This window comes from Equus przewalskii, chromosome 29 (genome assembly GCF_037783145.1).
Source record: "Equus przewalskii isolate Varuska chromosome 29, EquPr2, whole genome shotgun sequence".
NCBI lineage: Eukaryota > Metazoa > Chordata > Mammalia > Perissodactyla > Equidae > Equus > Equus przewalskii.
The window spans coordinates 12,252,532-12,274,128 of record NC_091859.1 but is presented as its reverse complement, the minus strand read 5'-3'; the positions used below and the strand labels follow the sequence as shown (position 1 = coordinate 12,274,128).

Genomic DNA, 21,597 nt, shown 5'->3' with positions numbered 1-21,597 from the left:
AAACTTTAGCTTTTATAATAAAGAAGATTCAGTCTTCTTAAGTAATCAAAGACTTGATAAAGACAACATAAACACAGGAAATTAATTTGATAAAACACAGAATCTTTGTTTTCTAGGTGGATCACTTAAAAGATAAAGAAAAACCTTTCATAATCTCATCAAGAACAGATCAATAGTTGAAGAAAGCTTTGTCCTTTTATCAGATGGGAGAAAATTGTTTCCATTTTACATGAGAACACTATTGATATTAAAGTTTATTTTTCTTTAAGTCAACTAGAGCTCTTTTACAAATTAACTTTGACGTTATCATCCTGAGATAGAAAAATATCATATGTACATGAATGCATTTATAGACATACATAAACATACAGACAGACATGAACAGAGACTCTATAGCTTTCATTTCAAAATTTTAGCTATGAATCAGGTACAATAATATAAAACCCACTAGTGTATAAATAACAATTGAATCCAAATTTCATCTCTGGCAGATGTAACAAGTTAAAGATACCCCTCAAGTGGCTAAAGATCTTTACTAATATTTGTTGAGAAGGTTTTTAAGATTTGTATTTGCCCTTGATGAGTAATCTTATGGAGGCTGTGGAATAGAGTTTGAGCAAGGAAGCTTCCATAGAAGTCTGTATTTTTAAAAGCCTCTTTTCTTCTTTTTAAAATCAGTCCTTGTGGGTACTGTTTAAGTTACCTCTAGGGACATTTACATTTCAAAGACATGATAAAATTTACATCTTGAAGGAACAGAGAAAGAATGCAGTTTTCTCCTAGGAGTGTTGGAGTATATTTTTCTATAATCAGAAGTCTAGGATAATTACTATTTAAAATTTTCCTTTGAATTAGGGGTCAGATGGCAAGGTACTTTGTCTATTTCATTGCCAAATACCACAACATCCTCCTCTTTGATCTCCTTACTGTCCCAGGGATTCCACCCCTCAGGTTCTCAATCAGGTTTTGTCACAAGAGTTCAGATCTTTCTTTTTTTGAGGAAGATTAGCTCTGAGCTATCTACTGCCAGTCCTCCTCTTTTTCCTGAGGAAGCCAGGCCCTGAGCTAACATCCGTGCCCATCTTCCTCTGCTTTATACGTAGGACATCTACCACAGCATGGCATGCCAAGTGGTGCCATGTCCACACCCGAGATCTGAACCGGTGAACCCCAGGCTGCCGAGAAGCGGAACATGTGAACTTAACCACTGCACCACTGGGCCAGCCCCAAGAGTTCAGATCTTAATCTATGACAGCTTGTACCCTCCTAGCTTTGCAAAATGGCATACTAAAGTCTGTAACTATCCTGTTCTCTCACTTTGTCTTTTAGCCCCAAATCTAGCAAAACAGAGGACAACTTCACGTCCATCTCTAACCTCAGTTCTTCTTCTAACTTTCTAACTTGAGCTTCAGCCTCTAGTTGGGCATTGGTAGCCAGCTAAATTACCCACAGTTGAGGCCAGCTCACTGCGGCATCCATTTGTTTCCTTTCTTTGTTGTAGTGTGCTGTGAGCAGTTTCTCAAACAAATGCATTAAACCAGCTAGCGTTTTTGGAGTGTCCCTGTACTCACATGATGGTCCAAAATCATCTAACATATGAGCCACCCCTCCCCACACAGAGGTCAATGGCCCACTCTGGATTTCCCCTGAAGATTCCTCTTTCCCAAGACCCATTTCTCTGTTTGCTGATTGGCTCACCAATAATTGGTTTGCAACCTTGAGAGTTCCCCAACTGAAATCTGAAACTGGCCCCCATACACAGAGGGTGAGGACAGACAGAAGAAAGAGGCAGGTCACTCCATATTGGTAGATGGCAGCTTTAATAAGTAAGGGAACTTACATATGAAGCTTGTCTTGGGCACCACAAGATGAGAAGATCTCTACACCCATCCACCAAAATCTCAAAAGTTTATACAGAGGCTTTCACTGGATTCAGTCACATATACCATCCAAATAGTCCCAAGAACACATTGCTGTTTCAAGATTTCATCCTTGAAACGGCTCCAGCTGTGGGAACAGTGGATGGAATGTACATTCCAAAGTCAAGAGATGGGGTAAGGAGTCTCCGATTGCCCAGGTCCAGCTCACAGGCCAACTGGCAGTCATGTCCTCTCAATGACAGCCTCCAACACCCAGTTCCTAGAATTCAATATAACTTATTGCCTACAGGAGGTATTTTCATGCCATGCTTTTTAGGAGTTCCTCTGTTATCTTGTGTTTTTGGCTACTTAAATTGTTTTTTTTTTTTATGCCCCTTTTCTGGTACTACTGCCTTCTTTCACTGGGAGAAGTTTCTTCTATTCCATATGATCATTTTGGAACTATGGATCTCATTTCCAGGGTCCAGTTCGATTGTTCATGTGTAAGAACATGACCCAACATAACCAAGCGACGTCTTCCCTGGGAAGTATAGAAGTAAACCAAAAATAAAAACAAACAAAACATTGTTTTATTTTTTTCATCTCGTTGAAATAGAATCACTCAATCATATGGGCCGTAAAGGTCTGTGCTGCATATTTGAAGATTTACAATCCATAATTAATAAACTTAATCCAGCAAATAAAACATATACACTCTTTTGAGTCCAACATAGATGAGTTTTAAAAAAAAATTGAACAAGTGCTGGGCCACAAAAGACAACTCAATAATTCCAAAAGAATTGATAATCATAAAGATCAAGTTATTTGACTAAAGTATCAACATAAATAATCAGCAGTAAAAATAAAATTAAAAATATGCTTATAAATTATGCAAGTAAGAATTGAAATTATTTAAAAGGAGCACTTAATTAATTAAAGTGATATATAACCAAAATTTGTAGTTTGCAACTAAAGCTGTACTTAGAGAGTAAATTAAAATCCTGAAGTAATTTACAAATGAAAATATAGTAGTTGTTCAAATCCAAAAGCTAGAAAAAGATAGCAGAAGAAATATATGAATAACACGAGGAAAGAAATTCACACAGAAAAGCAAAAAGTATTTCACCAGTGATATCAAAAGTTGATTCTTTGAAAAGACTAATAGACAAATGTTTATCAAAACTGATGAGGAGGGGCTGGCCCCATGGCTGAGTGGTTAAGTTTTCACTCTCTGCTTCAGTGGCCTGGGGTTCACTGGTTTGGATCCTGTGCACAGACCTACACACTGCTCATCAGGTCATGCTGTCCAGCATCCCACATAGAAGAAGTAGAATGACCTGCAACTAGGATATACAACTGTGTACTGGTGAGTTGGGGAGAGAAAAAAAAAAGAGGAAGATTGGCAACAGATGTTAGCTCAGGGCCAGTCTTCCTCACCCCCCACCCCCCAAAAAAAGAAAGAAAGAAAGAAAAAGGAAAAAGCAGACTTTAAAAGAAAACTGATTAGAAAGCAGATATAAAAGGTCAAAATAAACTTTATGGAGAAGTGCATATGTCTACAAGTATAATCTAGGATTTCAAATTAAAAAATAGTACTAACAAATTTATTGCAATGTACTAAAAAATTAGATGAAATGAACAATTTAAAAGAAATGAGTTACCAAAATTCACTCAATAAGAAAGTTAACTTAAAACACATCAATAGCAAAATTGAATTAATAATAAAGTATCTATCTACCACCTGCTTCTTACTTTCCTCAATTTCCCAGGCAATTTCTGTCTTACGTAAGAATATTTGAGAGACAGAATAGGAGTGTAAACAATGGATCTCATTTTATGATTCTAGAATAACCTTGATAAACAAACTTTGTAAGGAGAACATAAAGAAATCATAGACCAACTTCATTTATGTATATAGATGAAAAAACTCAAAATATGAAAAGTTAGATCCATCAATTTATATAAAGAATAAAAGTATATCATATTCAAGTAGGATTTATTCGAGGAGTACAAGCACAATTGAACAGCAGAAAATCTATGAATATCAATTTTATAAAACAAATTAACCGTATGTTTGCTGTTACAGAGTAAGACAAGCATTTGCTGTATCTGGGTCTCCTCCCTGTTTCTCAAACACACCAGGTGAACTTCTCTTAGGGTTTTTTCACTGGCTGACAGCTCTGCCTAGAACACACCCACCCCTCAACATCCGCAAGGCTAACTCCCACAAGTCTTTCAAGTCATTGTTCCAATAAAGTCTCAGGGAACCCATCCTGACCACTCTATTCAAAACTGAAGTCCAGGGGCCAGCCCCGCGGCGGAGTGGTTAAGCTCCTGTGCTCTACTTCGGCAGCCCAGGATTTCAGCAATTCGGATCCTGGGTGCGGACATGGCACCACTCATCAAGCCATGCTGAGGTGGCATCCCACATAGCACAACCAGAGGCACTCACAACTAGAATATACAACTATGTGCTGGGGGGCTTTGGGGAGAAGAAGAAGAAAGAAAGAAAGAAAGAGAAGATTGGCAACAGATGTTAGTTCAGATGCCAATCTTTAAAAAAAAAAACTAAAGCCCAACCTCCTTCCCCTGACCCTCCCAAACCCTTAGCCTACTTTAGTTTCTCTTTTTTTATTCTTAAGCACTTATCACTACCTAACATATTTTATGATTTAATTACTTATTATGTTTACCGTGAGTTGTTTGCCTTCCCTTGCCCCATTCCACTAGATTATACATTCTATGAGGACAGGGATCTTTGTCTGTCTTGTTTATTGATGTATTTCAAGCACCTAGAACTGTGCCTGCTATATAGTAACTCCCCAATAAATATTTGAATGAAATAATTCATGATTTAAAAACTCAGTAAATTAGTAGTGAAAGGGAATTACTTTAATATGATAAATAGTACATGCCAAAAAACCATGGCAATATGGAGAATGGTTTTCAGTTATCATACATTGTTCAGTCGTACTGGTTGAAAGAATATTGAAATATTTTTCTACTGTTGGATAAATACCTGCACCCTGACTCCTTCAAGTGCCTTCTTTCTGCTATTTCAGTCACCCTGGCTCCCTTCCTGGAATCCTGGTCCTCTCTATGATCAATTCCTTTGATCACTGCCAATTGCAGTTATTAGTTACAGAAAATTAAATATTTTTAATATCATCATTATTTGAATCAAACATGAAAGAAAATGTAAGTGAATGAAATCACCCAAGGGAGTATGGAGAGAAAAAAAGACCTAAAGACCAAGGACAGAGCCCTAAAGGCATCAACAGTTAGAAAGAGGAGAATATAAAGAAGATGGATGAGTTATAAAGATGTCACAGAAAAACTGTAAGCATTTGCTTTTTTGAAAGCCAAAGGAAAAAGAACCTTTGTCTGTCATGTTGTCTTCAAATGACCATTGAAATTGTTGAAACAATATTGTTGTGAATTTATAAACCATAATCCCCATCTTCAAATCTTTCTGCTGCTGCTTTCTAGCTGTGTGATCTTGGGCAAGTTACTTAATTTCTCTGTGCCTTGACTTCTTGGTCTGTAAAAAGGGGGAAAAGTAATAGTTTTCATCTCATTAAGTATTATAAGTGTTAAACAAGTTACTAGATGTAAGGTGTTTAGATCACTGCATTGCACAGAGCATTATCAGGGTTTTGTAATAATAATTATTATCATTATATAATTATCATGAACGGTAAAAGAGTTGGTATACATTAAGTGCTTATAACAGTGGTCAGCACATATTTTGGACTAAAGAATTATTAGCTACAATGGCTTTGTATATGTTTCTGTCATAGATGTTTTATGTTTCGTCTGTAGTCAGCTTGATGCAGCTTCTCTTTGGAATGTATCTATGACTTGTAAATTTAGAAACTCTCCTCTCTCCAGAGATTTGACGAGATACATACATATACTTAATATGCATATGTGTATACATATATATACACACATAAATACATATGTTTCTATCAGAGACAGACACAGTTCTTTATCTTTCATCCTCTTGGAATTTAGTTTGGCATCAAGTGAGGATATACATTTCTCAATCTAGCAAGTAATTCTTCTTTTCTGACTGATTTGTGATGCCTTATTTATTATAGTCAATTTACCACCAAGATTTTGGAAGGACATATTGCTGGGTATTCAGAATTCCTCAACTTGTGAATGCTACTACGATGCAGTAATACACAGAAAAATACAAGAGCACTTCAAACCCTGAGCAATAGTTACAATCAACATAATAATGAATAGAGTAAAACAAGGAACAAACTATTCGTTCATATAGTTATCTTTTAAAACAATGTACTGGCAAATAGTATCAAATCCTGAAAGTTATTAATGATGATATTCCTAAACATTTACCAAATGTTCTCAAAATGTGGTCCCTGGACCAGCAGCATCACTTGGAGCCTGTTAGAAATGGAAATTGGCTCCCACCTACCGGATAAGAAACTCTGGGAAGGGGCCTAGAAATCTGTATTTTAATAGGTTCTCCAGGTGATTCTGATCCACGTAAAGACTGAATCCACTGATCACAGCATAGACGAGCCGGTAGGTGCTCTAAGTACTTAAGTATCATTTTAATTAGATAGAACTCCAGCACCAACCTAGTTTTTTTGAGTTGTTCTGGTTATGCTTCAATGAGAAAAGCGATCATTTGTCACACTTTAAAAAACAATAGCACTAATAAACAAAACTATGTATTTGTATATTGTATGTACACATACATACATATAGTGCGAGAAAGGATGAAAGAGAGAAGGAAAGAGAGAGGGAGAGAGGAAGAAAGAGAGGGAGAGAAAGAGGAAATTTTGTAAGAATGCTTATCAAATAGTTAACCGTATTTACTACTAGGCTGTAAAATTGACAGAAAGGCAGAGAAACATGAACACAGGGGCTTTCAATGGATACCATGTACAAATTTACACTTTGAAGTGTATTCAATGAGTATTTTGTATTAAAATAATAATTTAGATTTTAGATTAGATCATGGAGGCTATAGAATTTGAATAAATCAGTAATGAGATTTCATAGTGAGTCAAAGAAAAAGCAGCTTGTGTAAGGAATGGCATGCAAAACAAATATCATAAAACACTTTGTTTTTCCATCTCTAAGGAGTTGTAGACCTAGATTAATGCTGTGCACAGTAGTCGACATAAAGTATTTTAGAAATATAATCTATTATTATATAAAAGAAATTTACAATTCAAGAGGGACTGAAAAATTTAGTGATCATGGTCAGTACATAGAGGCAGGGGGCGCATTTCCTGTGTCAACAAAGTGACTACTGTTGTTGGTATTTTTGCTTGTCAGAGCTATTTAGCCTTTGTCTACAAAACGCAGAAACATTATCGAAATTCAGTCATTGTCTACTGTCTTGAATGCTTCCCGATCATAGCCAATTGGTTAAAAATTTATTTGATAGCTTTGATATTTGTCAATTCAGTTAATCCACCCTCTACATATAGAGACATCAGATAATCTAGTTACTTGCCCTGTTTCTACCTCTCTGCCCTTCATCAGTCATGAAAATCTAGGAGGAACAGAAATTCACTAGAGATTTCGGGATTGTGTAGACTTTGGTTTCATGAAAATTTTGAAACTATATCAAACAACATTTGGTAGGGAGGATAATACAATAAAAACTTTTATTAGACTAACAAAAAGAGTTTCCACAATATACTGCCTATATAACAGTATAGGAAAAGGAATTGACATAATCTCATGATGCGAATTGATTTCAGTATTTGTCTTTAGTATTGTGGTATTAAAATCTTTTGGGGGGGATCTTTGAACGTTTTTTCTCAACTCTGGTGCTACATCTTTGGGAGCTTTTATATAATATTGTCATTCTGAGGGCTTTGGTGCTTAAAAGTAGGCATCAAATTCAGAAAGTGATTTAGATACGGGCAGGTATTTATTTACAGCCTCTGACAGTTGCCTTCTGATTGTGTGAACCGGGACAACTGAAGTCTCAGTTTTTTCTTCTCCAATGTGTCGCCATAACTGCACCTACATCATAGGGTTGGTGTAAGGATTAAGAAAAATAAGGCATATATATTATTCTGCACCTCGCAAAGGCATATACTTAATATCAAATTGATACTTGCTAATATTATTAAACACGGTGTGGACAAAAAAGACTGGTTTCCCTTTAATTGTAGGTTGCAATCTTCTTCCAAGTTCTGCTCTTCCCCTTCTGTGTGCTGCCTCCTCCCGCCCACACCAACACCATGTGGTCATTTTTCTGCTGTGTGACAGAGGCAGCACTCAATAATCATTAGCTAAAGGATGTTAGCAATTGAACAGTACATCTTTGAAGGCTCCTTGTTGTTAAAATTAAAAAAAGTATACTTTCCACCTCCGTGACTGGAGTTCCCCAGCTCTCCTTTTGGGCGCTTTCCACCCCACGCTTGTTATTTTCAAAGGTGTCTACCCCGTGTGTTAATTCTACATTTTCCTCCCGTTAAAATCTATGCATTCACTCAAAGCTTACACGGTAGTATAGAAAAACATGAACTCTGAAGCCAGCCAGTTCTGGATTTAAATCTCCATTCTGTCATAGCACTAGCTGTGACTATGAGTAGTTTTTCTTTCTTTCTGAGTATCACCTCTGTGCAATCTCTAAATTAGGAAAAATCACCTCATTAATTAATTGAGAAGATTAAATAAGCTATTTTAAAGCCTCAGGCACTTAGTGGGAAACTCCATAGCTGCTTTCTCTCATTTCTCCTCACTGGCATTAAGACATAAATTAGTAACAGTCAGCTTTGAAGATATTACTCCACAAAGATTTTGTGACTTGTAGCTTTGCACATGCATTTGCAATAGGTGTCAAACGTCAGTGAAAAAGTGTGTGGGAGGGGATTACTAGCAGGCGGGTCGGTCTTCTGGTCCTCCCATGAGTGAGCTGTTCCTGTAGGCATACACAAAACTTTGTTTCCCACAGATAAGCCTAATCCTGATTACGGAGAACATAGTTCTACTTATTTTCTTAAATTCTTCTCAGTTGGTATCGGTGTTATTTGTACAAATCTCAATTTCAGTATATATAAAATGATATATATCAGCATAAATATTTGTCTCTTGCCAATCCGTGATATAAAAGGCAAATTATGCAAGATGTTCTGTAAAAGGCTTATACTAACGGTTTTTATTTTTTCTGCAGGGCATCTGTTTACCCATTTGTTTACCCATGGCAGGGGAGGGGCACCCAGGGAATCAAATCTAATTTAATTTTTTTCTTTCCTATTTTAAAGGTGGGATTGGGAGAGACTGAGAAAAAGCTGTCTTGGCTGCTTTAAAAGCTAAGGATTAGCAGCAATGTTCTGAACTGAAATTCAGGTCTTGTGATTTCTTTCCAGGAGATTTTTCACTGCATGAAAACCTGTCTGCAATGGCCTTATTTTTTAATTCAGTATTAATTGGATACAAACCATCAAAATCTGAGGGACTGTTGGAAGGCTTGAAAGTGCACAAAAGTATTTTTTTAGCGGTGATATTAACCCTCTGAAAGTGAAAAATGTCCTTTGCCAAGTCACTGAACCTTTCTGCTACAGTATGTTTTGGGTTCATTTTGCGTTTCTTTCAAATTTCAAAAGTTCCAAGGACACAAAATTTGGTCCATACAGCACACGCCCTGTTTAGGGGAAGATGCAGCCATTTTCAAAAGGAGGCTAAGCTTTGTGCTCAGTGATGTATATTTTAGGAATTCTCCACGTGGCTTAATTATGAATATGTCTTGACTGCTGCAAGAAGTCAGTCAGCCTTCATTCTGTAATGAGACCCCTTGGAGAAGAGTCGGATGCTAAGGGACCAACACAAGGTGAGGACCAGCTCCCTAAAACAGCCTTTCATAACCTGGCCAGAATCACGGAGAGCTATCAGGTCCCCTTTTGATGGGGGAAGCAAATGCCCACAGTGCTTTTCTCTTGCAAGAGATGTAAATGGCTGGCTTGGAGAGAAAGCTAGGGAAAAGGGTGCTCTGGGTCACCCACTTCTTCTAGTCCCATCACCGACTCTTGGAGAATATTCAGAGGGTGCGAGGTAGGACCATGTCTGTTGTTATCCTCGCTGAGACAAAGGCGGGGGGCGGGCAACTGGTGCCATCCTGTCTGTTGAGCAGGTTGGGGGAGGACGGGAAGCAGGGGAATTTGTTTTCTGCTGCTGTGGAGCGGGCTTCCCCGGTCCTCCCGTCCCGGAGGCGCAGCCCGGAGCGGAGGCGGACGCGGCGGGGCAGCCGCAGCGGCCTCTGCGTCAGGGGCGGTGGCGCGGGGCGGTGGCGCGGGGAGGTGCGGCGCCCCGCCGGGCGACCTGGCTCCCCCTCCCGCCGCCCGCGGCCTGCCCCCTCCCCCCTCCCCCGCAGCGTGTCGGCGGCCGCAGCCCCGGCGGGCCGGGCACGTGGGCGCCTCCGTCACACCCTCACTCACACACTCGCACCCCCGCGCGCACGCAGCCGCGCGCTGCATCTCGTGCTCGGTCCCTGGCCACCACACAGGCGCCCACGAGTCTCGCCCGCCAGCCCGCCGGGCAGCGACCCCTCACCCCGGCCCCAGGGCCCGCCCTGAGCGAGCTGCTGCTTCTCTCCAGACCGCTCCTTCGCGGCCTCTGTCACCCCACCTGGACCCGACCCATCGGCGACTGCGGCTACTGTCGGGACGTGGAAGCAGCCGGAGGCGCCGGGTCGAGACTCGCTAACTGTAAGGACACTCTCCTACCGCTAAGGGCACGGGTTAGGCAGGGTGCGGCTCACCGACTGCCACCCGGGGACAGGGGACGGGAGCGGAATGGATGGATCGATCCCGGGAAGGACTCAGGCTGTGAGGGGAGGGGAGGGAGGGCGGCTCCAAAGCCCTGGGAGGGCGAAGCTGGGCTCAGCGGGCGACCCTCCTAGCTCCGCGTCCTGAACTCTGTACCCTCGGGGGGCGAGAGGCGGCGTGGAGGGGGAAGCACATGGGTCGAAACGTGTCGCCCTCCTTCCTTCTCGTCGTGGAAACTGCCCACAGCATCCCCGAGAGACTGGTCGTTTCCAAGTCAAGGCAAGGTTGTCTGAAGTGTGGGGTCCGCCTGTGGCAAGTGCTAGAGGAAAGTTGGGAGGGTCGGGACGGAGCAAGGCGCTTCCGAGGTTCTAGGTGAGTTGGAAGCCGATCCTCGTGCCGGTGGGCGGTGGGGCGGGGAGAAGAGCCAGCCTCATTTCTCATTCGCTTCTGGTTGCTTTTGCATCTGCTGAAGGCGACTACCGAAGGCGGTGTGTTTTCACGTGACTCCACTTCCCTCTTGCCTGAAGCATCCTGCGATAAATGGTCCTGAAGTGGGCCTTTCGCCCTGCACGGGGCACGTGGCTACCGAAGAAAGCACAGCCTGTGTATTTCTGCGCAGCCAGGAATTTGAGTCTGGCAGTGCGGGTGGTGGCGCTGGGATTTTAAGGAAAAGGTAGGAGCAACTGGGAACTCAGACTGTTTGGACGTTTCATTCACTTGGCCGGTCTGTGCGTGGCCTGGGCCGAGGAGGGCTTTGAGTCTAGGGAGAACCTTTCAGTCGTGACACGCAGGCACGCCTGCCTTACAAATATGAGTGGATCAAAACGCCCGAGACGTCGCGGGGACAGGTATGACCTGCGCGGTCTCAGAGGCCGCAGCGGGGGAATTCTTTTCCGTTAAGCAGAGAAGCGGCGTTTGCCGCGTTCGCGGTGAGCGAAGCCCCGGCTCGCGCTCGCCTGTGGCCGGCTCTCCCTTTCCCCTGCGCCCTCGTCCCTCGCGGGGAGAGGCTGGAGTAAGACGGGGCGGCGTCCGCACTCGGGCGCGGTGACGTCAGCAGTGTTTGGGTGCTTATGCAAATGAGACTGCGACCGTTTCTCCCAGTCCGGCAGTTTTCCTTCCAGGTCTTAAAGGTAGACCCAGTCTGCACAATTTGTAAGGTTCGCTGCCCAGAAGCACGAAGGGTTTGCTTTATGGCTTCCTCATCACTCAGTTTTTAAAGCTGTTTGATGCCTGTCAGTGCCTGGTTGCTTTCCCCGGGTACCGGGAACAAAGTGTTTGCTTTTGCAAATATCATTCTCTGACGAAGCAACCCCGTCGAGCTGCTTGCCCCACCCAGCCTCATTTCTGCAAGAATGGTGCTGAGATACAGACCTTCTTAATGTCTTTGGCGTTTAGCGCTGGGTTTGGCTTATAGTATGTATTTAATAAGTACTTGACGTTGGAGCGAATCTTCCTTTTAGAGTGCGTGTATTTCTCTCATTAAATTTGGAGTATTTGACCATCAGAACTGTCTATTTTATCTTTGAGAGTGTTAGTGTCTTTTCGACCCACGTGATCAATGATTCATGTATATTTGTTGGAGTAAAATTTATTATCAATACATATGACTGAATTCATTGACCCTTTTCCTGCAAGTGAAATATTCAATTTGTTCTTTTTCAGGAAGGCAGGAATTAACACTGTTTTGGAAGGAAGATAATCTCTTACTGTTTGTTGACACGTTTTCTTTTTCTGATTGCATGTTATATACTTGATTCAAGAATTGCTTTAATCTTCCAGTCAATGTAACTCAAGACATAGTCTTTTAATGGCATTAACAAAGGTATTTATACATATTTCTAGGAAATAAGTGCCCTGTCATCCAATTAATAAATAAATACTATGTTAGTCCGTTCAGGCTGCTATAAAAAAATATCATACACTAGGTAGTTTATAAACAACAGAAATTTATTTCTTATAGTTGGAGGTTGGGAAGTTTAAGATCAAGGTGCCAGCAGATTGGGTGTCTGATGAGAAGCCCCTTACTGGGTCGTAGATGGTGTCTTCTCTCTGTGTCCTCACGTGGTGGAAGAGGCTAGTTAGCTCTAGGCTCTCTTCTATAAACCCCTAAAGGCCCCGTCACGTTGGGGTTAGAATTTCAGCATATGAATTTGGTGGGGAGGACACAAACATTCAAACCTTAGCAAATAGTAAAGAATTTTCAAATCAAATAATAGCTCTTTGGGAGACCAATAATCAGATGTGATGCCCTGCTTGTCAGTTATTGAAAATTTAAAATGTTAGAATAATTACTAAAACCTAAACTCTGTAATTATTAATTTACTCAGTGTTCACAGTTCAAATTTTACTGTGTGCGTGTTAGGAAATATGCTTGTCCTGTCATAAAATAAAACTTGTGTGTGAATAGGTAAGAAATTTGCATTCCTTTAAACTCTAGGGTTCATTCAGTAATTAAAAAATCATTGAGTTAGAATGATAGATCTGAAAGAGACCTTGTTGATTATCAAGAGATCTGAAAACTTTTCTTTTACTTCTCAACTTCTTTTGGAGAGTATGTTAATTCTTTATTACATACATATGCATGATTGGATATATTAATATATTCCTATGCAGAGTAGATTTTAAAATAGTTTCTGAGCAGATGGCATTATTAACAAAAATCCACAAGCATAGTCTGATGCATGAAAACATTCAAGATTTCATAGCAGGCATTTTTAAATTTATTTCCAGTTTGCTTTATAACATAATACAAGTCGTAACTACTCTTCTGGAAGTGTTTGGTAAATGCTTTTTTGATAAACAAATTTATCTGTTTAAATATTAATTTTGACCAATGATTGTCTCATATTTCTTGGTGAAAAGCAAGCCCTAGAGGCTGGGCTGCAGTAGTTTTCAATGCACCCTATCACTTGAATAGGGGAGAGCTGTTTTCGGTCTTGAAGGTCAGTATATTTCCTTGTGATTAATACACTAAGATATCCTTTCACATAAGATTAACTGATTGTTATCTTTGAGTAGAATGCTTACCCTGGGAGCTTTTACACCTATCAGATTGGCAAAGATCAAAAGGTTACTACCTGTAATGAAGAGGGCAGAGAGAAATGTGTGAGCGTTCATACACTGCTCGTGGTAGTACAAATTGAGACAACTTTTATAAAGGGTCATTTGGCAATATTTATCAAAATTATAAAAGCACATACCCTCTCATCAAGCAGTTCCATTTCTAGGAATTCATTATACAGGTATGCAATGGCCAGATATACGAATTTAGTTGCTTGAACATTGAAATAATTATCAGAAATGACCTAAATATATGCTGTACTCGTACCATGAACTATCATACAATCATTTGGAAAAAACACAAGTTATTGTATTGAGAGCAAAAGTTTTTTGAAGATCTTTTAAAGTGAAAAACCAAGATCAGAATTATACATATAGTAACAGTTGTGTGAAAAAAACAGGTCGGGTAGGTGAGGAGGAAGCGCATATTAGCTTGACTATACAACAGATATCCTTCGAGGACTTTGGTGGCTGATAGGGAGGTAAGAGCGGGCCTGGATACTGGGGAGAAAGAGTGGGAACATATTTTTCATTCTATGCCCTTTAATATCATATTACTGTATTATTTATTCAAAACATAGATTAAAACATACTGTAAAGTGAAAAGAATAGCAAATACCCTTGGGAGAACAGTATGCAGGCATCAGATGCTGTCAAGTGAGTAGGGTATAAAAGTCAATGGATATTTTGACTCCATGATTTTTTGTAGTTTCTGAATTTATAAGAGAGTTTCCTCCTTCAGCATTCTTAGAAATAAAATTATATTAGACCAGCAGATGAGATTTAGTGGAGTCACTAAATTTAGCCAGTTATATCAACATAAAAGTGCATAATTTTTTGGTGAGTTGCCTTTAAAAAAATTTTTGAGGCAGTTATAGATTCACAAGTAGTTGTTAAGAAATAATACAGAGAGTTCTTGTGTGCCCTTATGCAGTTTCCTACAAATGTAACATGTTGCAAAACTATGCTACAATATCATAGAATATCGACATTGATAAAGTAAAGTTGCAGAACAGTTCCATCTCTGTAAAGATCCCTATGTTGCCCTTTTAAAACCACAACCACCTCACTCCTGTGCTCAACCCCTTTTTTACTCCTGGCAACCACTAATCTGTTCTTCATGTTTATTATTTTGTCATTTCAAGAATTTTATATAAATGGCATCATATAGTAGGCAACCTTTTGGAACTGACTTTTTCCACTCAGCATAATTCTCTGTGGATTCATTCAAGTTGTTGTGTGTATCAGTAGTTTGTTTTTATTTCTGAGTAGTACTCCATGTTATGGGCTTACCAGAGTTTGTTTAACCATTCACCCATTGAATGACATCTGGGTTGTTTCCAGTGTAGGATTATTATGCATAAAGCTGCTATGGACACTGGTTTACAGGTTTTATGGAACATAAGTTTTCATTTCTCCAAGGTAAGTGCCCAGGAGTGCAACTGCTATGTTATATGGTAGTTGAATGTTGAGTTTGCTATAGAGCTGTACCATTTTTCATTCTCACTAGCAATGTATGAATGATCCAGTTTTTCTGTATCCTTGTCAGAATTTGGTTGTCACTATATTTTAGTCATTCTGATAGGTATGTAGTGACATCTCATTGTAGTTTTAACTAGCATTTCCCTAATGGCTAATAGGTTGAACCTCATTTCATGTGCTCATTTGCCATCCAGAAATTATATCCAGTGAAACGTCTCATTATGTCCTTTGCCCATTTGTTAAATTATTTTTAATTGTTAAATTTTATGAGTTCTTTTTGATCCTAAATACTGGCCCTTTCTTGAATATGTGGTCTGCAAATATTTTCTTCCAGTCTTTGGCTTATTTTTTCATCCTCTTAATGGGTTCTTTTATGGAGCAGAACTTGTTAATTTTGAAGTCCAGTTTACCAGTTTCTGCTTTGATAGATTCTGCTTTTGGTGTCATGTCTAAGAACTCTTTGCTTAGCTCAAAGATTTTCTCTAATGGTTTCTTTTTAGAAGTTTTATAGTTTTATGTTTTATATTTAAGTCCATGGTCCATTTTGAGTTAATTTTTGTATAAGATGTGAGGTTTAGGTTTAGGTTACATTTTTGCCTAAGAATGTCCAGCTGTTTCAGAGCCATTTGTTGAAAGAGCTATCCTTTCTCCATTGAAAGTACTTTTGCACCTTTATCAATCAGTTGGGTGTATTTTTGTGGGTCTATTTCTGGGTACTCTCTTTTGTTCCATTCGTCTATGTGTCTGTCCTTCTACCAACCTCACGCAGTCTTCATTACTGTAGCTGTGTAATAAGTCTTGAAATCAGGTAGGGTCAGTTCTCCCACTTCATTCTTCTGTTCTGAAGTTGTTTTAGCTATTTTAGTTTTTTTGCATTTTCATATAAATTTTAGAATAACCTTATCTATGTGTACAAAAAATTTTTGCTAGGATTTTTATAGAAATTACATTAAACATATATCAATTTAGGGAGAATTGACATATTTACTATGTTGAGTCTTCTAATCCATGAACATGGTATGTCTGTCTTTATATTTAGATCTTTCATCAATGCTTAGTGGTTTTCATCATAAAAGTACTGTCCATGTTCTGTAGATTCCTTGGGATTTTCAGCATAGACAATCAGAATGTCTACAGATTGGAAAGTTTTCTTTCTTCCTTTCCAGTCTGTATGCCTTATATTTCCTTTTCTTGCCTGATTGCACTGGCTAGAACTTCCAGTAACATGTTGAATAAAAGTATGAGAATGGACATTTTGTCTTGTTCCAGATCTTAAGGGAAAAGCATCCAGTCTTTCATTGGTAAGTATAATGTCAGCTGTACATTTTTTGTAGGTGATGTTTATTAAGTTTAAAAAGTTCACTTTTATTCTTAGTTATTTTTTAACAGCTTTTAATCATAAATGAATGTCAAATTTTGTCAAATGCCTTTTTCGCATCAATTCATATGGTCATGTGTTTTTTTTCTTTAGCCTGTTATTATGGTGTATTATGTTATTGATTTCTGTATATTGAACTGGCCTTGTATAGCTAGAATAAAACCCTCTTGGTCATGGTGTGTAATTTTTATTATATATTGCTGAATTCTCTTTTCTAATAGTGTGTTAAAGAATTTTGTGCCTATATTCATGAGAAATATAGATTTATAGTTTTCTTTTCTGGTACTGTCTTTGTATGGTTTTCATTTCAGAGTATACTAGCTTCATAAAATGAATTGTGAAGTGTTCTATCATCTTCTGTTGTCTAGAAGAAATTGTGCTGAGTTGGTGTTAAATTCTTTAAGCATTTGGTAGAATTCTCCAGGAACACCATCTGAACCTGGAGATTTCTCTTGTGAGAGCTTTGAAATAATGCCTTCAAGATTCTTCATAGTTATAGGGCTCTTAAATGATCTATTTCATATTGAGTAAGTTGTGGTGGTTTGTGTTTTTCAAGGAGCTAGTTCATTTCACTAAGTAATCATAAAATTGTGTGTTGAGTTTTTGCTGGTATTCCCTTATGAGCATTTTGATGTCCGCAGGTTTTTTTATGCTAATATCTATTTCATTTCTGATATACAAGGTGCCTAAACATAAGACTGACCATATAGAACTTTGCGTAAGACTAACTAAATGTGCCTTTAAGGTTAATATTTATCTTGTGGTTAAAAGAAAATCACTACATGGATTTGAAAACCTAAACCATACCCCTTCTGCACAGGTCTAGCTCCGTTGTGAACAGTTTCTTGGACAATATTTTAAATTTCACTAGAGTTAAATATTTATATTTTTAGTTAAATTCAATAAATATTCAATTTATCTTCCCTGTAGGCAAATGTTTCAGTTATCCATTGCTACTTAACAAACCATTCCAAAAAGTAGCGAACTTAAAACAATAATGATTTCTTCTTTCTCGTATTTTGTATATGGGCTAGGCTCAGCGATGTGCTTCATCTGGTCCAGTTGGTATGAGCTGGCAGTTCAGCCCGGGCTAGAATGTCAATGCCTTTGTTCTCGTCCCTAGGGCTTCTGCTCAGATGGCTCCTCTCTCTCCCTTTCCATGTGGGTCTTCAAGCAAGGCAGGTGGACTTTTTTACATTGTGTGTGACTTCTAAAAGAGTGAAAGCAGAAACTACTAGGCTTCTTCAGGCCTCGCCTTGGAAATTGCATAGTGTCACTTTTGCATTCTATGGGTCAAAGCAAGTTCAAGGCCATCCCAGAATTAAGAGAAGGAAAAATAGACTTTGTTTCCTGATGGAAGGAGTAGCAAGCATGTACAGTATTGGGAGGAATTGTTAATGTTCATTTTTGCAAACAGTCTACTCCAGGAAATAACAAAGAAGGATCATACTTGACATTCTATGTTGATAATAAATAAAACATATTAAGTGCCTTCAAATTTGTTATTCATAAGACATGATAATACATATATATAAATAAGTGTAATATAGTAGTATATGCCTGAGGTTGGCTGATAATAGCTCCTAAAGATATGTCTGCCTCTGTTTCCTGGCACTTGTAAATGTTACCTTATTTGGAAGAAGAGTCTTTGCAGACATAATCTTCAGATGAAGAGATTATCCTGGAATATCCAAATGAGCCCTACATGCCATCACAAATGTCCTTGTATGAAAGAGGCAGAGGGAGATTGGACACACGTAAAGAGGAGGAGGCAATGTGAACATGGAGGCAGAGATTGGAGTGATGTGGCCACAAGTGAAGGAATGCTGGCAGCCTCCAGAAGCTAGAAGAGGCATAGACTAAACTCTCCCCGGGGGACTGGCCCTGTGGCATAGTAGTTAAGTTTGCACATTCTGCTTCTGAGGCCCAGGATTTGCAGGTTCAGATCTTGGGGTTTGCGGGTTTGGATCCTGGGTGCAGACTTAGCTCTGCTCGTCAAGTCACACTGTGGCAGCATCCCATATAAAAGAGAGGAAGACTGGCACAGACGTTAGCTCAGCGACCATCTTCCTCAAGCAAAAAGAGAAAGATTGGCAACAGATGTTAGCTCAGGGCCAGTCGTCCTCACATACACACAAAAAAGCAAGCAAACTCTCCCCTGGAGCCTCCTGAGGGAGTGCAAACCTTCCACCACCTTGATTGTACTTCATTGAAACTGATTTTGGATCTCTTGTTTCCAGAGCTTTAAAAGAATAAATTTCGGTTGTGTGAAACCACTAAATTTGAAGTAATTTGTTACAGCACCTCAGGAAACAAAATACAGGTCTAAACGTGAGGTGTTCTTAATGTGTTAATAACATTTTAAGTGTTTAAAAGATTTTGTCTATTTTGAATATGTTTAAAGGTTTTTTGAAAGACTGTTTTAGTTAAGTAAGATTTAGTCTGTCCTGGGTTCATAGAAGTTAACAAGGAATACACTTCAAGTTATGGAAATTACTTTATAATTATAATTAGTTTTGAAATAATTGTAAGTTCACAGGAAGGTGCAAAGGGTGGTCCCATGTACTCTTCACTAAGCCTTCCCCATTTTGCAATCTTGTATAAAAGTACATACAATGTCAAAAGCAGCATATTGATAGCGGTAAAATCCACAGAGCTTTTTCCAAGCATGTGGTCCTTTTCCCTGTGTTTGTGTTGGGGTGTGTGTGTAGTTCTTTGCAATTGTATCGTGTAACCCTTACCACAATGAAGATACGAAACTATACCACCTCACACGGTTCCCTTGTGCTACCCCTTATAGCATGCCCACCTACCCTGCCCTCCCTACCCTAACTCCTAGCAACCGGTGTTGTGTGAAAAGTAACCCTAGTGTTAAAAGGAACCATCAACTATGTTTTAGAGTGGCTGTGCTATTTGACATTTCTACCAGCATTATATGATTGATCTAGTTTCTTTGCATCCTTACCAACATTTGGTGTTATTGTTATTATTATTTTTAGCCATTCTGATAGGTGTGTTATAGTTTTACCTTTTTGTGCAAAATGTATATTATAAGTTGTGACTTTGTATTGTCATTTGGAAAAAAATATTTCCCACCTTTTTATCAGCTTTGTGATTTCTTTTTATCTTTTAGCGTAGTGTAAACGTTTTATGTAAAGGGGATGTAATTTGCAAAGGAAGTTTTTAGATTGAATTCTATATTGTGAACATATTTGTATTATTTGTCAAGATCATTATTTCAGCATGTTATCAAATCTCTTGTGTTTTACCTTTTGTGATTATTCCATAACTATAAACTTCTCAACACGTGCCATTTTTTTTTTGGTGTTGCAATATGGTTCAACATTTTGTTTTTATTTAGTCTTTATTGTTTAGCTCATATATCAGAATTAGATAAATATATTTCATTTGAGTCTACAATGAATTTCAGATTCAGTGTTCAGAATTGATTCATATTTAAAGACAACTTTATTCAGTAAAATTTGAATTTGTCCATAAGGACATAATTTCCTGTTGTTATAGTTCTTTATTATAGAATATTGAGCTTTTGGCAAATGCCACTAATGCAGGTGTGTCTCTTTGCGCCCTCCTTCATTTCTAAGACACAAGTGCCTGCTTGCTATTTTAGGTCTTTGCATATTTTCAGTGCAAAGGTTAATTAAAATTTAACATAACATAATTTCAAAAGGGGATGTAATAGTTTAGGAGCTAAAAAGTCTTAAAAGATAGTGTGAGAATTGCATAATATTTTGAATTATTTCTATAGTGAAAGTATTAACAAAACTAATCAAGACAAAAGCATAGAAACACCTATTACCAATAGCAGGAAGGAAAAATGGGATACGACTACAAAGCCTACAGATACTAAAAAATACTAGGGAATATTATGAATCATTTTTTGCCAATAAATATGACTGCTTAGGTAAAATGGACAAATTCCTCAAAAAACACAACTTAGCAAAACTAACACAACAAGAAAAAGAAAATCTAAGTATTCTATATCAATGAAATAAATTGAATTTTTAATTAAAAGTATTGCCAGTAAGGGCCAGCCTGGAGGCATAGTGGTTGGGTTTGCGCATTCTGCTTCAGCGGCCCAGGGTTTGTGGGTTTGGATCCTGGGTGCGGAACTGTGCATTGTTTATCAAGCCATGCTGTGGCAGGCATCCCACATATATATATAAAAAAAAAAATGAAGATGGGCACAGATGTTAGCTCAGAACCAATCTTCCTCAGCAAAAAGAGGAGGGTTGGTGGCAGTGTGAGCTCAGGGCTAATCTTCCTCACCAAGAAAAAAAGTATTCCCAATAAGAAAACTCCAGGCCCAGATGGCTTTATTGATGTGTGCTGCTAAACATTTAAGGAAGAAATAAAACTAATCCTACATGTATTCTCAGAAAATAAAGGAGAGACCATTTTAAAATTCCATTTATGAATTCACCAAAACCAGAGAAGCAAAATAAGAGAAAAAAAAAATTAAAGACTGGGGCTGGCCCCGTGGCTGAGTGGTTAAGTTCGCGCGCTCTGCTGCAGGTGGCCCAGTGTTTCGTTGGTTCGAATCCTGGGCGCGGACATGGCACTGCTCATCAAACCACGCTGAGGCAGCGTCCCACATGCTACAACTAGACGGACCACAACGAAGAATATACAACTATGTACCGGGGGGCTTTGAGGAGAAAAAGGAAAAAATAAAATCTTAAAAAAAAAAAAAAATTAAAGACCTTGTGCCCATGAATATAATTGAAAAATTTTTGACCAAAATGTTAGCAAATTGATTCCAGTGATATATTAAAAAAGTTATACATCTTGACCAAGTGGGGTTATCCCATAACAAAGGATTGGTTTAAGATACAAACCTAATCAATGTAATATTCTATATTAACAGATTAAGAAGTTATATGATTGTTTTAATAAAAGCAAAAAATTATGTGTCAAAATTCAACAGTTATTCATGATTCAAAATATAAAAACAACCTCACTGGGCTAAGAATAAGAAAAAATCTTCTCTGGGTCCAGCCTGGTGGCATAGTGGTTACATTTGTGCACTCTGCTTCTG

At 38.7% G+C, this 21,597-nt stretch overlaps 1 protein-coding gene across 7 annotated transcripts in view; it reads left to right on the top strand.

The window, feature by feature from the left end:
* The first annotated feature begins 9,503 nt into the window (after positions 1 to 9,503).
* SLC6A15 (solute carrier family 6 member 15) overlaps positions 9,504 to 21,597 on the top strand; it is a 52,168-nt gene continuing 40,074 nt past the window's right edge. The window contains exons 1-2 of one of the 7 annotated variants that reach the window (XM_070600611.1): positions 9,508 to 9,687; positions 10,452 to 10,561. The gene's annotated coding sequence lies outside the window, so the exon portion shown is untranslated. The other 6 variants (XM_070600612.1, XM_070600613.1, XM_070600614.1 and 3 more) reach the window with 6 other exon arrangements.